Below are 14,502 nucleotides of genomic sequence, written 5' to 3' on the forward strand. Positions count from 1 at the left end.
TGATTTTTGTTTTTCTACTTCAATTATTTTACCCCCCAATTACAAAACAAAAACAAAAAAACATATATACATGGCTTCTATTCAATCCCCTGTTAGCATGAAAACTGTGTAAATACTGTAGTTAATTGACTTATTGGGACATATTTTCCAGCTCTAAGGTGCAAAGAAAAATCATGCAAGGTTTAGCCAGGATCTGTGACACTGGGCACAAGGAAGATTTTCCTCTAATAGCTTTGCCCACACATCTAACTAGAGTAACTTTTGTTTGGTATTGCTAAGCATGTCTACTTAAATTGCCTCAAATTTAGAGAGAGCCAAAACAACCTATGTTTTCAATTAAACCATTAACCCCGAACAAAACTCAGTGGTGTTCACAAACTTTTTCACAGATAGTTTCAACAGCACCCCTTCAACAGAATTTGCATTTCCAAGTCAATATTTAACTAGTTACCATTGTCTAACCTCTGCTAGACCTAGCTGAACAAACATGCAGGGACATCACAGCTGTGATTCTTATGCAATATAGGGTAATTATACATTTCCTGAATCTTAATTTGTTTTTAATGTTGCTAGATCTCACAGTGATAAAATAAGGAAGATATGGTTTAGGCGACAATAACAAAAGTTCCTTGCAGAGCGCAAATAGACGACATGCAAATAGGCTGACATTAAATTAAAGATTAGTGTCTGTCTATGCATTCGTTTGTCTTCAGTTATAATGAGGAGAAATTAATAACTTGAATAATTTCATTCAGAATTAAGAAGTTTGCTCCATGTAACCACATTTTTCAGAGTAACGTTAGCATAGCTACCTACAATTGTCTGGATTAAAAAAAATCAGCTAGTGGCTACGTTACAAACTAGCTGCTGTTCAGCACTAAGGTGAACAATTTGATAGTTATACTTATAGTAACTAAAGTGTAAACAATCCTAAATCAGAGAAAAATTTAGTTTACACTTGCTAAGCTGGTGAAAACTCGAGATGCCTCCGCTGTGTCAGTAGCTGCTATAAACTGATTTACAAAATTGTGGTCCATGACAGGGACAAATTGATGTGATCCCCACGTGTGCATGTTCAGAACCTCACTGAAGAAAAATTAAATCGATTCTGGAACACTGATGAAAATTGGAAGAAGCTGACAAAGTTGTCTCGTGTCAGGGCATTCATTTAAACAAAAACGAATATTTTTATTCAATGAAATATCGGGACCCCCCCAAGTTCAAAGTTTTCTCTGTTATGGGGGATCCCTTAACTGTTAAGGGCGGTCCCGGACACCCCCCAGCCCCCCCTCTATTCGAACACTGCCCACAATCCTCTCTTACAAGTGTCTACTGCTAGAGGGCACAGTGTTGCCATATAATAAAGCACAGTGACAGCGGGGGTGGGTATTCAGCTGCATTCCAATATATGGGGATTGAAATCGAAGGAATGGAAATTGAACTTGAAAACTATTAAAAGTGTAGAAGCACAACATGACTACATACACTGGCTACCATGAGCTTCCACAAGACTCCCCTCAGCTCTTCAGGTTCAGCTGCTACAAACCCATGTGTGTGTTTTTTTGTTTGGGTCTCTTAGCGGTGAAGAAGAAACCTCATTCAGACAGCAGATGGAACAGCAACAGACTTTGCCATGTGTCCATTTAAGTTTCTTCAAACAGAAAGCTGAAGCATTTACATGTTTGATGTTTGCAAATGGAATTGTTGAAATCAAAGCCAAATTCTGGAACGTATATTTGTGCAGGTTAGAAACATATGAATTTTCCTGAATAAAAACTTCACAGTCAACATTTCTACCTCTTTAAATCTTTCTCAGGTTTTGTTAAAGCTTCTAATAACTAACATTTAAGCTTAGACTCTTTTTCCCCCTTTTGTTTCTGAAATGTGCCGATTTCTGCATGAGACCTATCATCTATAGTTCCCACTACGGTCCCTTAATGATGAATTATTGGTATGTAACAAAGTTATATGACTGAGAATAGGACTACAAATATCCATCCAAGCCTTTGGTGAGTTACATTGTAAATGGGTCTGATTTGTGACCTAGTGGTCTAAACCTAGTAGAACATACTAGTTTGCTCAGGAAAACTAAAAAATATTCCTTTAAAAAAGTGTGTGAGTTTCTGGTATTATACTTATTACAGAGTATAATATTTTTCTAATTTCAGTTAAAGAAGGTATATGCTTGGAATAACAAGAAGACATAGAATAAATGAAAATATGTGACATAATTGAAAGAGTGAAAGTGTTAAAATGGGAATGGGTTGGATACATTGCATCAAAGATGGACAGAGGAAGCTATTGATTGGATAACAAGAGATTAAAAAAGACCTAGAAGATGACCACATTAAAGATGGGAAGATGAAGTAATGAAATCTGCAGGCATGACATGGAAAAGAGAAGATTGAAGCAAGTGGAAACATCTGGGGGAGGCCTTCATCTAGCAGTGAATCAATGTAGGCTGATGGTGATGGTGATTATTTATAAACACTTTGTTATCAAAAGGACAGAAAGCCTACTACCTCCATGGTCAACCAAACATTTGCATAGTGCTATTCTGGTGTACAGGTAGCATTGATGGCATTGTATGGTGAGGGAGCAAACCTCTACCAACATGATAACATCTCATCTCAAAGCTGTGGTTAAGCACAGCATTGCAAACATATAAGTGCCTGCTCAAGTTCCAAACTCAATAGCACAACACATCTCAGGGAGGAGCTAGAATGGCAAACCAGGAATTGTATTGCACATTTTGTCTGGCATCCCCATGCTTTTGGTAACGAATTCTGGAAAGAATCAGTAGAAACTATGATCAAAATGCAAACGTATTCACTTCCTTAAATGCAAATGCAGCAGGGTGGACATGTTTTGGTAATGTTTAACAGCAAGCCTCTCTTATCCATATATTCCCCCATGTCAGCAATCACAGCTGCTCGCATGCTGTTCTGCCCCACAACTTTTGCATCCTGTCACGGCCTATTTTTATCATCTCCCAGAGCACATTCATACTGATGTAGCTCTTGAATGTTGTCTTTTTAAAAATGATGATTATTTCATCATGTAAAAGCATTTATTAATGAAATTACAATACCAAGAGATTAGTTACCGGCCATACACAGCCAGAACAAACCTACATGACTTCAGACGAAGAGAAGATCACTAAATTGATGGGCCCTTCTTCCAGGTGCTTTAAAAGTAACATCAGTAACTGGGATGGGAGCTTGGCTATGTACAGTCAGGACTGTGTTAAAATGAGATGGCTTCACTCTCTCTTGATGATGTTTGGTTGAACATGACAGGACTGTGTATGCATGCTCTGTAAACGCAACACTTTTCAGACCTTAGTGGAGAACTATGGAATGTTTCATATGTATTCTCCAGAGTAGTGTAGCTTAGCTATAAAGACACATTGTTTAACGACAAGAGCCTTCAGATTGTCTCAGTGCCTGGTAAGATGTGGAAAAAAAAATGTTTTTTTTTTGTTTTGTTTTTATCACAGGAACTGGGAGCAGAATTGACTGTGTGTAAAATGGTAAAACAAGTGCATCGAAACATCTAAGGGAATTGTTTGGAGAAGCTGAGTGTGTACTTAGATTGTTTTTTGGATTCTCAATCATAGTACTCACATGGGTATATGGTGGGAGTGCAGGCTGATACAAAAGGATTAGATAGCAAACAAGTTGTGTAATCCCTTGTGCTTTCCAAATGCATTTAGTATGCAGGTTAGGGAAACAACAAATAGAAATATAAGAAGCCCCATTTTGGCAGTTTGTTTTTGCTCGGATACAAATGGAAAGCTGTTCATGTGTTTTTTTTTCTTATTTTTTTTAATAAATAACAAAAATTAAACTATTGAAAATAATAGACTATCAATCTAGCAAAAGTTTACTTTTCAGTTTATGGATGCATTACTTGCAGGTGTGGGGCACATTTAACAGCCTGTAGAGGAATTATAGGAGTAGATGGCAAACCCTAATGAATCTTAACCTAGCTTTTCTCCTAGGTTAAACAGGAGGAGTGAATCTCCTTTAGAATCTGGGGTGTGTTCAAGAGATGTTTTTGCCGACTAGATTGCAAATGGGGGTCAGTGTTTGTAGAGGAACTGCAGAGCAAACCAAATTGCCATCAGACATTGAAAGAAATTCACATTACTAATCTCAAAAGAACATAAGAAAAATAAACATGATTAACATAGCATTTTCTACTTCACATTGATATTGATATTTAAAGTAATCTACTTCATATGTACATGTATTAATATAAAATCCTGCCTTATTTAAAGATTTAAAAATATAACAATAATAAAGTAACCATTTGTTTTCAATGTTATATTGCATTGTCCATCTACCATGTAATTCACAGGAAAACATGTGACATTTGAAGGTAATTGTGTTATTCACACCCCCAGACTTGGTGACCCTCCATAGTAGTAGTACATGACGCGAGGATAGATTCTGGTTGCCCATATCGTTCTTTGTCAGCCAAGGCTCTGTTTTGAAGACGCCTATGCACCAGCTAAGTATACCTTGAGAAGCTGTGTGGCTATGCAGACTTTCAGACCAGAGTTTGCATGACCTTGACCTTTCATAAATCTGAGTTCCCACAGACAGCCGACTAGAAAAGCAGTAGCGCAGGATCTGCACAGACTTCAGAAACCCTTAATTATTTTCAAATGGGTGTGGCAGTACAGTGAGGATGCCCTGCCCTTAAGTGACTATAGGCTGGAAAACTGTCTCCTGGGTGTGGTCTGCTTGACTGGTATGAGAACCAATACTTTGTTGTCACGGGCAAATCAATCAGCTAACCATAATCCTTCACTTATGTTGTAAGTCGCCCTGGATAAGGGCGTCTGCCAAGAAATAATAATAATAATAATAATAATAATAATAATAATCCAGTCATAAGCACAGACCAAGGCATGAGAGGATGGGAATTTTCCTCTCATGTTCAAATTTGTTTAATTGAGTCTGGGTTCCCTGTTGTAGTGATTGCATTCATTTATGTATCAGGCTTCTTTGGTCTGCCTTTGTTTCCTTATTATTTCAAAGGCCAGCCTAAAGTGTTTATTTTGTTAAAAATAAAAACTACCTCCTACCTGAATGTGTGCCTCCAAATTCTCCCTTTCCTACATTTATATATACATACCGCAGTGGGTTCCCCATCCACAGACATTTTACAGCAATGTTGTATGCTTTTATTTTTCTGTTTGTTTTGGCACCTGGAGGATGCAATAGAATGTGCTGAGCAATTAAGCTCATCCAGAAGGAATGGAATAATTATTGTGGTTAGATTCTTTGGGGTGCCTCACTTGCAGCTTAGTGATTATGACTATTTTTTTGGGTCTGTATTTCTCACGGCATCTTCTTTTGCTTTCATGTAACCTCCTTTCTACATCAGTTCAAATTTTGAAGAACGGCTGTCATTTGAAATTGCTTACTGTCTAGAGAGTTTTGCCATTGTTTGTTTGTTTAGTTGTTTGCCTGTGTATTTTGTTTAGTCCCCCCCCCCGGGAAGCCATAAAAGAGGCTATATAAGCTACAATTAGTGGGGATAGGATCGCTTTTCTCTCATTACATGAACATTTAATTCCCATTTGAGCGCTACTCAAACAAACACAAAATAACAGTTTCAGAAATGCTTTTTTTAGGGTTTATAAATAGATAATGATATTTTTATGCTGAAACACATTAAAAGCTTCATTTGCATTGCGTTATTCCCCCCTCCCTTAACAGGGCTTTTGCGTAGTCTCTAGAACAGTGATTTTGCCAGACTGTAGTATATGGATTGATATCCATACCGGGCTAGACTTGAAGACCAGTGGTTGCCTTTCGGACATGGGAGTAAGATATCCAGAGACTGGGAGACTCAGAGAGCAAGTTCATTAAGGCATAAATCAAATTCTGTTAAATACTGTGCTGTCTTACAAGTAATCCGAAAGCACTGTTATTGAATATTTTATTAAGATATCAAGAAAGGGGGGGGGGGGGTAGCATAATCAGTTATAGGGAGCCACGGTGTGCGTAGACAGAACAAATTTGCACAGCATAAATATGTATGCTGTTTGCCATGAGTTTCTAACACAAAGGAGAATATCAAGATGGTATTGACTGTGATTCAGAGCTGAGTGGTGATGATGCATCCTCAATAAAGCCTTTTGTGACAGCAGTCTCCCTCCATGCATCAAACTGTGTTTCCTATGAAGGGCTGGTGAGGACTATAGACAGACTGGTTACTCTTTATTGATTTATTTACCTTGCAGTGCTCTACTTAAATTAAAGGGTTGTGCTGGCAGTGGTGTGTGTGTGTATGTTTGTGTGTGGGGGGCGTGGGGGGCGTGGGGGCGTTGAACACATAAACTTGGGCAAAGCACTACAATTTGCAAATATTTCTCAAAAGGTTAAACTTACTGAAGAATGCAAAGGCACCTGGGCTGTTATTCATAAAAGGATTGCCTACCACTCAAATTCTGATTGCATGTTTCATCAAAAAACATAACAATTCTACCCAACACATTTACAGCAAAGTTTTAAAGGCCTGCAGGGAGTTACAAATGAACACCCTGAAATATTGTACAGTATATAGTTATTGTGGGGTTGTCTGATTGGACATTAAACATAATAATACAGCATGTTTCAGTTAATGAGTTTATGGGCATTAGAATGTTTTTTTTTTTTTTTTTTTTTACCAAAAGCTTTAATGGGAATTGTTTCAAGGTTATTTGCCTGAGATCTTTTCACCTCTGATACTGAGACGTGACATATTCTCTTTGTACCTCCTTGGGCTCTTAGCTGGCAGTGAGTTCTGGAAATTGTCAACTGTTTTTAATATTTACACTTTATTAAATGTTCCCTGCTAGGAACTGGTTCCATGTTCACTGGTTAATGTGACTTCCAGCTCTTGAAGAAATTGGAGATTATGCATTGTGATTTGCCTTGATCAAAACTGCATTACTGAACTTGGGGGGTTTCCTGAGCTCATTTAGCTGCACTAGACGTGGAGAACAATTGAGGTTCAACCGATAGCTGGGATTTGCACAGAAATCTAACGGGGGATTGACATGTATACATAAAGACTTGTCTTGTGCTGCAGTGCTGGAACACAATACAAGGACTGATTAGATGCAATGCAGCCCAGGTGCATTGTTTGTGAAGGATGTTTCAAGTGCTTAATGTGATGAAGCCTTCTGTAGTTGTTGTTGCGGTGGTGTGTCTATTGCTTGTGGACTTGCATTCCACTAAACTGCAGAGCCCCAGGTTCTGTCTGTTGGTGTTCAGGAGCCCTTTGCTTAGTTAGCTTGAGGAACAGCATTCGGAACAGAAACAGTGACACAGAAGCAAACAGAGGCTGCATGATCTGATAAGGAACAAGTCTGAATTATAAAGCAACAGGGAAATGCTGTACTCAGGAATCTCAAACACGGAATTCTTCAGTATGCATGTTATGTCATTTGTTTGGTAACAGGAGCAGTACTTTCAAACCCAACCCAAAAGAAAAATACTAGACTGAGTAGACACCTCATATTTTGTAAGGGGTTCCTGTGATTTTGTTTTTCAGTATCCAGTATGATGCCAGTGGATCCTAGAACAGGGCTGAGCAGCTTCTGTCTTTAAAGGATGGATACTGTCTGATTTGATGGGCTTCATTCAGTGATCAAATTATTAAAATGTAATAATCATAATAGTTTTTCTCAATTGATTTGACATATTTCTCCAAACTAAGGTTTATGCTCTCAAAACAGTTAACACAGCCATTGAAACAAATTCTCATTTTGCATAACAGCACAATTCCATTGCAAAATGAAGTGCTGCTTTTTTCCTGATAACATCTTTATAAAAACTGTGGTACATCTGAAAATTGTACATGTTTGTCTGTGTGACAAATATGTAAGTCTGAGAAGGTAGAAGTATTGATGAAGACAAGAAATTGCAAATGTTGCCCTATTTCTCCTCTCTCCTCTTCTTTCCCCACATACTCTACTCCTCTCATACTGACACCTTGTCTTCTAACTCTCTCCAGGCTCCTCCATTTTTTGTTCATGCTCTAGGGCTTTCATAGGTGACTTATTTCATAGCGAAGTGCTGATTGCTGTGTGAAGAATTTAGCAAGTTGCACTTCCTGTTTTGTGTGCTTTACTAACTCAGCTGACATCAATTTGATGGCAATTGCATACATGCCATGTGTATTTTACAAGATGGCAAATTGAATTGAAAGTTGAACTTTATGTAGAGTTTTGTTTGTTGTGTTTGGAAAAATGGTCTGTGCATTTTTGTAATTTGTGTCAAATCAAGCAACACGTTACTGTTATTTTTGCTTACTACATCAAGGGTTTAGGTGGCTGTGTTAATTGTTTTGAGAACATGGACCTTAATTTGGAGAAATGTGTCATATCATTTTTGAAAAACTGTAATAACTATTATTATTATTATTATTATTGTTATTATTATTATGAAACTGCGATCACCAGTACTAGTAGACTATTACTAACTAGTTATTAGACTCAGTAAAGATGTATTGAGATCTAGAACCCAGAAAACCTTACAAACGCATCACCCCCACCACCAATAACAATGGTAATAAAAAAAGTGCAATTGAGTTACCACGGAATAAAGCTTCAAATGGCATACAGGGATTTCTTCTTATTCTTATATTGAATGAAATAACAAAACAAACAAACAAACAAAATAAACTGTCAGGTGATTGTAGTGGCCAGCCCAACACTTTGATCCTATTTTTCCTAAAAAATACCTTTGTTGACTTTGTGCTTTTGATGTTTGTCATACCAGAACAACTGTTAAAAATGATTTTGTCTGTTTGTTGTTGTTTGTTTGTTTTTGTCTGAGCCTCTGACATCTATATAACATTTCAGCCAGGAGTTTGTCTTGGTACTTTGCTCCTAGTTTTGTGCATTTTAAGTATTGTTTTTTAATGTATGAATCTTTCTGTTGCCACTGACTTTTATTGTGTGATTTCATAACTTTTTATGAGCATTCTATCATGTGCAAGTGTGTATGTAGTTATATGTATTCTGTTGTGTAAATGTATACACATTTGTGTTTTTAAAATATGAAAACAGTGTTTCTTATCTTGCATTGTTTATGCAGTATAACGAATTTGTTATATAATGGTTTGTCTGCAAGAAACGTAAAGCAAAACAAAAAAACAGCATGTTAATATGTTGCTCTTAGTATTGCTTACAATTAGTACGCTTTCCTCTGAATTCACCACACAAAAGCAATAAGGAAACTCGATTGAATTCCTCCACTATTAGGACTGGAAGTCTATTCTGATGACGACCTGACCACCCCCCCTTTGAAATATTTAAAGATTCTTTTTTGTTTGTTTGATTTTGGCGAGTTAAGAGCTCCCAAACGTACACGTTATTTAAATCAAATTAAGAAGGCTGATATTTATTTTCCTATGGCAACCAAACTGATACAAAAGGCAAAATACTTACAGCCAAGTGGCTATACGTATTCTCCCTGCTAGCTCGACTTAGCCACACTCTCGTATTGATTCCAACCCTTTAATATATTCAATGGCACACAGACCTGACCTAGAATTGCTACTTAGAATTCGGACTGAACCATTCGCCAGGACAAAGCGGGTGGGGAGCAAAGGGGGGGTTGTATTCCAGCAAAACTGCCTAAATTACCATTAAAACCATGTTATTTCCACGGGATCGGAAATGGTGCTGAGACGGTGACTACAATTATGCTTCTGGGAACATAATCCAGTCGGTACCTTCTTACAAAAAAAACACCTCGGAGGGAAATATTTCAGCACACTACTGAAACATCGAAAACAGTATACGGATCCTTCTCCATGAAAGCGCTTTGCTACTTTTTCTCTCTGTCTGTCTCTCTCAGTAGTAGCTAAAATAGCTGCAGTATGTCTATACGGTGTCTTAGAGAAAATAATAGCGTGCCATGAAGGGAAAATGCACACTGGTTATTGCAACGAAGACTCCAGCAGAAAGGATGTTTTGCTTAAACTACTGAATTTAGGCGTACAGAAGAGGCTCGCGAAATGCTATTAATATTTCCTTGGGGTCTTTTTTTTTTTTGGAAGGATTATATCATTTAACTTATGTTTGTGACGTACGTAAATACAATTCTCAGAAGAAAAATGAGACATTCATCTTCAGTTCATTTCTGAAAGGGATTTTGTTGCTGGAATATCAGCTGAAACCAATAATACATCTATTACGCACATTAATAGCCCAATAGACATACATTATGTATAACGAATTGCAACAACTTGATTGCTTCAGTGCGCATTAGTTCAACGTAAAGATTATAAAACAATACAAACAAAAGGCGTGTCACTAACATACTTTCACTTGTGTGACACAAGGGGGGAAAAAACATTTTGGCCTTTCTTTTCGGGGAGGGGGTATCTTTTTGCTCCTTCTCCACTGGCAGACGGGCAGTATTACCGTCCCCTTCTCCCAAAGAAACTTTTGTCTTTAAAATGCTAGCACGGATCCTGTAGAACTCCCCTCCCCCCAAACTTTGGCGAAACAGGAACAACTTCTTTCAGGGGGGAGAAGAAAAAAGTTGCACAAGTTTGAAACTTGGAGAAACTTTTTTTTTCTTTTTTTTTTTTTTTTTTTTTTGGCGTTACCCAGTCAGACGCCGAGATTTGTTTTTGTTTTGTTATTGTTTTTGGAACTGCTGGGACAAAACAAAAAAAGTACTCGGATCCTTTATATTTTTGGGTCATTTTTATTTTATTATTCTTATTCTACAGAAGGTATATTGACCTAGAGGATTATAATTGGGAAACGCTTTCGCTTGTGGATTAATACTTCTGGAAAAGGAAAGGATGGGAATCGTTGGACAGCAGTTGTGATCTTTGCGTTAAAATTCTATGGAATGGATTTATCTCATTATTATGGAATGCGATCTTTCTATATTAAATACTGGGTAAGTTCTGATTTCCAATCGTACTGATAACACTGAACGTACAAATACATCCAGTTTTGTTCCGTTCTTTCGCCCCATGCTTGCTGGATTGTAAACACGCTTGGCCTTGCTTTTCAGAGAAATCGGCAGTACGATTGTTATCCTATACTTTGTTTTAGCTTGATTTTAAACAAACCTGTTCAAGTTTTAAGTGCCAGTTGGATTTAATATAGGTTTGTATATTTACATATATATGGTGTGTATATCTATAGTAATATTAGTTTGATATTAAATGTTATGGGAATGCTCCCCCACTCCTACTGGCAGTAGCCTATGTATTGGAAGAAGGAAGAAAAGGGCCATTTTAGCTTTTCGTAAATCAGCTTTATTGTTGTTGTTTTTTCGAGCAATGTTGGGTGTTTTTCCCCCCTTTCTTCGCATTCGTTACCACCTTATTTTAAGCTTTAAAGAGATCTTGAGCAATGTTTGTACACGTGGGTGAAATCAATGCAGCACACTGATAGCAATTGAAACCGACAAACTTCTTTTCTGTGTTCAGAGTTTCACCAACTTTTGTTCGGACCTTTTTGTTCTTTTCTGAGAGGTCCTCAAACTTGCTAAGGGCTGGTACTGTCAGCGTTGGATTTTGTTACAATTATGTTCTCGTACTTCACTTGAGTACAGTTTGTCACAAAGCCGAAAGCACGATATGTTACAGGCGATACCCCAGAAGGGTTTAGAGTAAGTATGTAACAATCCTGGATGGTATTTAAAAGCAGGCATATTAAGGTATAATTTTATGCTGAGCAGAAAGCGTTGTTCATTTTATATACACAAGGCTGTTTGATAGAGAATAGGCCTAACTAATAAAGTTTAGTACAAATCATGACTGGGATCCTTTACATTTTTTAGGAAACAACGTAAAGAGCTTAATGTATTCTTCTTGCATGTTAAATGTTGCATTTGTCAATGAAACGGTTAATTATGTAAGGGCTATCACTCCCAATCTCCAGCAGTGGAGGGGGGGGGGGGTAGTTAGTAACGTTGTAGATAACATCTACATAGTCCAAACTTACGTTACGCGTTTCCAAATTAACAAAAACGAGAGGAAAATGACGCAGCTCAGACGTTATATTTGTATAACAAAAATTAGATCTGGTCGTTCTTTTAACTATTTTGTTTCCATTTCAAATTAATGGCATACTGTCTTTAGAAATTGCCTGTTTCATAATATTCGTACTGTAATCCTTTTTTTTGTTTGTTTGTTTGTTTGTTATGCGATTCAAAGTTAAAATTGGAACACATAGTTTACTGTCCATTGTTGTCCTATGTTAAATCCGTTATATACAGATGTGATATATTTAGTTTTATGCAGGCTATTCTATACTATAAAGTTTAGAAAATTAAAAACGAAAATAAATAAATACCCTTCAAGTACCTAGTCCATATTTCAGAAACGAGCAACTCCTGTATTACCCTTTTGACGTACGCTAAGGTATCGGGTGATGTTGAAATATCACAGGCCTTCAGAAGGCAGCTGCAGAGCCCTGGCATCTAGGGATTGCTCTTACTGGTGTGGAGTATTACTTATTTTTTATTTAATCGGCCACAAACCCTGACCCATTTGAGATTCATGTGATGACTTGAAATAGTTTTCCATGTGGTTGAGATTTTTTACAAGCGGTTTATTTGGAATCTCTTTGTCAGGCCCTGCAAATGTAAAAAAAAAAAAAACCTAACTCATCACAAACTAGTTAAGTGTTTCATGTGGAGCACTCTAAATGCTGAAGGTTTAGCAGACAATTTGTGCAGCCTAGAATTCCATTGCAAAAGCTAATGCATATCCGATGTTTGAAGGACTGCACTGAATGCATGAAGAAGTATTTGAGGAAACCAAAGCTGGCTCTCAATTTCGAAGAGCTGCAATGAGACTTCCCAGACTGCTCGACAACTCAAATAAATCTCTTCAAATGCATAGAAAACAAAAACATCAACATCATCAATGATGATACAAAATCATTTCTTCAGTTGGTTTTGGCCTTGTCACTTGCAGCAGCAGCAGCAATATCATTGCGTTGCATGAAATCCAAAATAATGAATGGTGGCACTGCTTTGTAGTTCTGTGTGTGTAGATGCTCTTTTCCCATCAGCGCTGCATCTTGTTGGGATATATCCCAACTGCCATGGTTAATGGCCAATCCATAACCTTTCAAATCAGTGAGGGGTGGAGCTCAGATGGGACAGTCCAGTTTTGGCCTCAGGGACTGCCTTCAACCCTTGAGGTTCAGCCTTAGCTTCTTAGCTTATAGTCAGACCTGGACTCAGTACAATTATAATTACAATGCCTGTTTGTTTTGTCTGAATTACATTATATATACGTTATATTGATGTTTTGTTACAGTTTACACTCAAACATATACAAAGCATTATAAACTGGTAGCCTATATTTTAATGGTCAGTAAGCAGCAAACCCAGCTAGTATAGAGACGTGCTTTATTGAATTTGTAAATCTAAAAAATGACAATGGTATAATTGAACTGTAGTTGAACTTTACTTCAATTAATATTGATTGCAAAGTAAACTACTCAATTGTAGTCAACCCCAGATATATACCAAGTAGCACACAGGATCCTCCCTTTGGGTCACCAAAATCAGCAAACCATAAATATGCAATTTGTTTGTATTTTAGATGAGCTTGTGTTTGATGTCACTAAATCAGTTTATGTTTAGGTAATGCATTTTTGGAAAACACTTGTCATTTAAACTTAGTTGTGTATTATCCCCTACCTTCCCCACTCCCTATGTATTACATCAAGTTAAAAAAATGTTTGTGAGAACTAGAGGTAAATAAGGTAGAGCAATGAGCCTGTAAAATACATCAACATCTTTCCTTCCATTCATGGTGTCTTTCCTTTGCATTCGGGCAATATGCCATACATTAGGTGGTTTACATTTCATCTTGCCTTATGGGTTTTCCATATGTAGATGAAAATGTCACTTTGGCTGTAGAAAATGCTTGGAAATCTGTTTGAAAAATCATTTCAGGTAATGGCAGGATTAACTTTACTATAGAACTGAGATGGATCTGTTTTCCTTCCCCTCCCCCCAGCTTTTTTCCCAGTGACTCAAATCAAAGTTTAATCTTTTATGTAATATATACCTTTTCATTTTCTTGTGTTACTGTATTAGCCATTAGGCCTTCAGCTGCGTCCATTTTTCTAGGGAAATCATTTGGATTTGCACTACGGCAATATTTATGACTGGTTTGAATCCATGGATCTGTGTGTATCAGCAGGTTTTTGGTCTCATATATGTGTTGCAAACCTGAACACACCCTCTTGCACACTGATCCAAAGAACCTGCCATTTGATTTTCAGGAAGGTCCTTCTAGCACTTTTTTTTTTTTTAACCAGGGATATACTGTCTTACTAGTTGCAAGTTAAACCCTCAGACAATGTGAAATTATGTGTGGTGCTGTGGAATCTTCCCTAAATCTGAAAGGACCACTTGTGTTCAAATTGTTGTTGGTGTTACTGTACATGTTCTGTAAAAGTCTTTGTCTGTCTTAAGTCCCAGAAAAACACTGCCTTTATCTGCG

The 14,502-nt window shown here is 37.3% G+C and overlaps 1 protein-coding gene across 5 annotated transcripts in view; it reads left to right on the top strand.

Moving 5' to 3' along the window:
• bcl9 (BCL9 transcription coactivator) overlaps positions 1–14,502 on the top strand; it is a 195,230-nt gene that overhangs the window by 94,142 nt on the left and 86,586 nt on the right. For 4 of the 5 annotated variants that reach the window (XM_066707027.1, XM_066707028.1, XM_066707024.1 and 1 more), the window contains exon 1: positions 9,659–10,925. The exons of the other annotated variant lie outside the window; for it this stretch is intronic. The gene's annotated coding sequence lies outside the window, so the exon portion shown is untranslated. Of the gene's footprint in view, positions 1–9,658; positions 10,926–14,502 lie in introns of those variants that run through there. 5 annotated transcript variants of the gene reach the window in all.

Source organism: Amia ocellicauda, chromosome 6 (genome assembly GCF_036373705.1).
Source record: "Amia ocellicauda isolate fAmiCal2 chromosome 6, fAmiCal2.hap1, whole genome shotgun sequence".
Taxonomy (NCBI): Eukaryota; Metazoa; Chordata; class Actinopteri; order Amiiformes; family Amiidae; genus Amia; species Amia ocellicauda.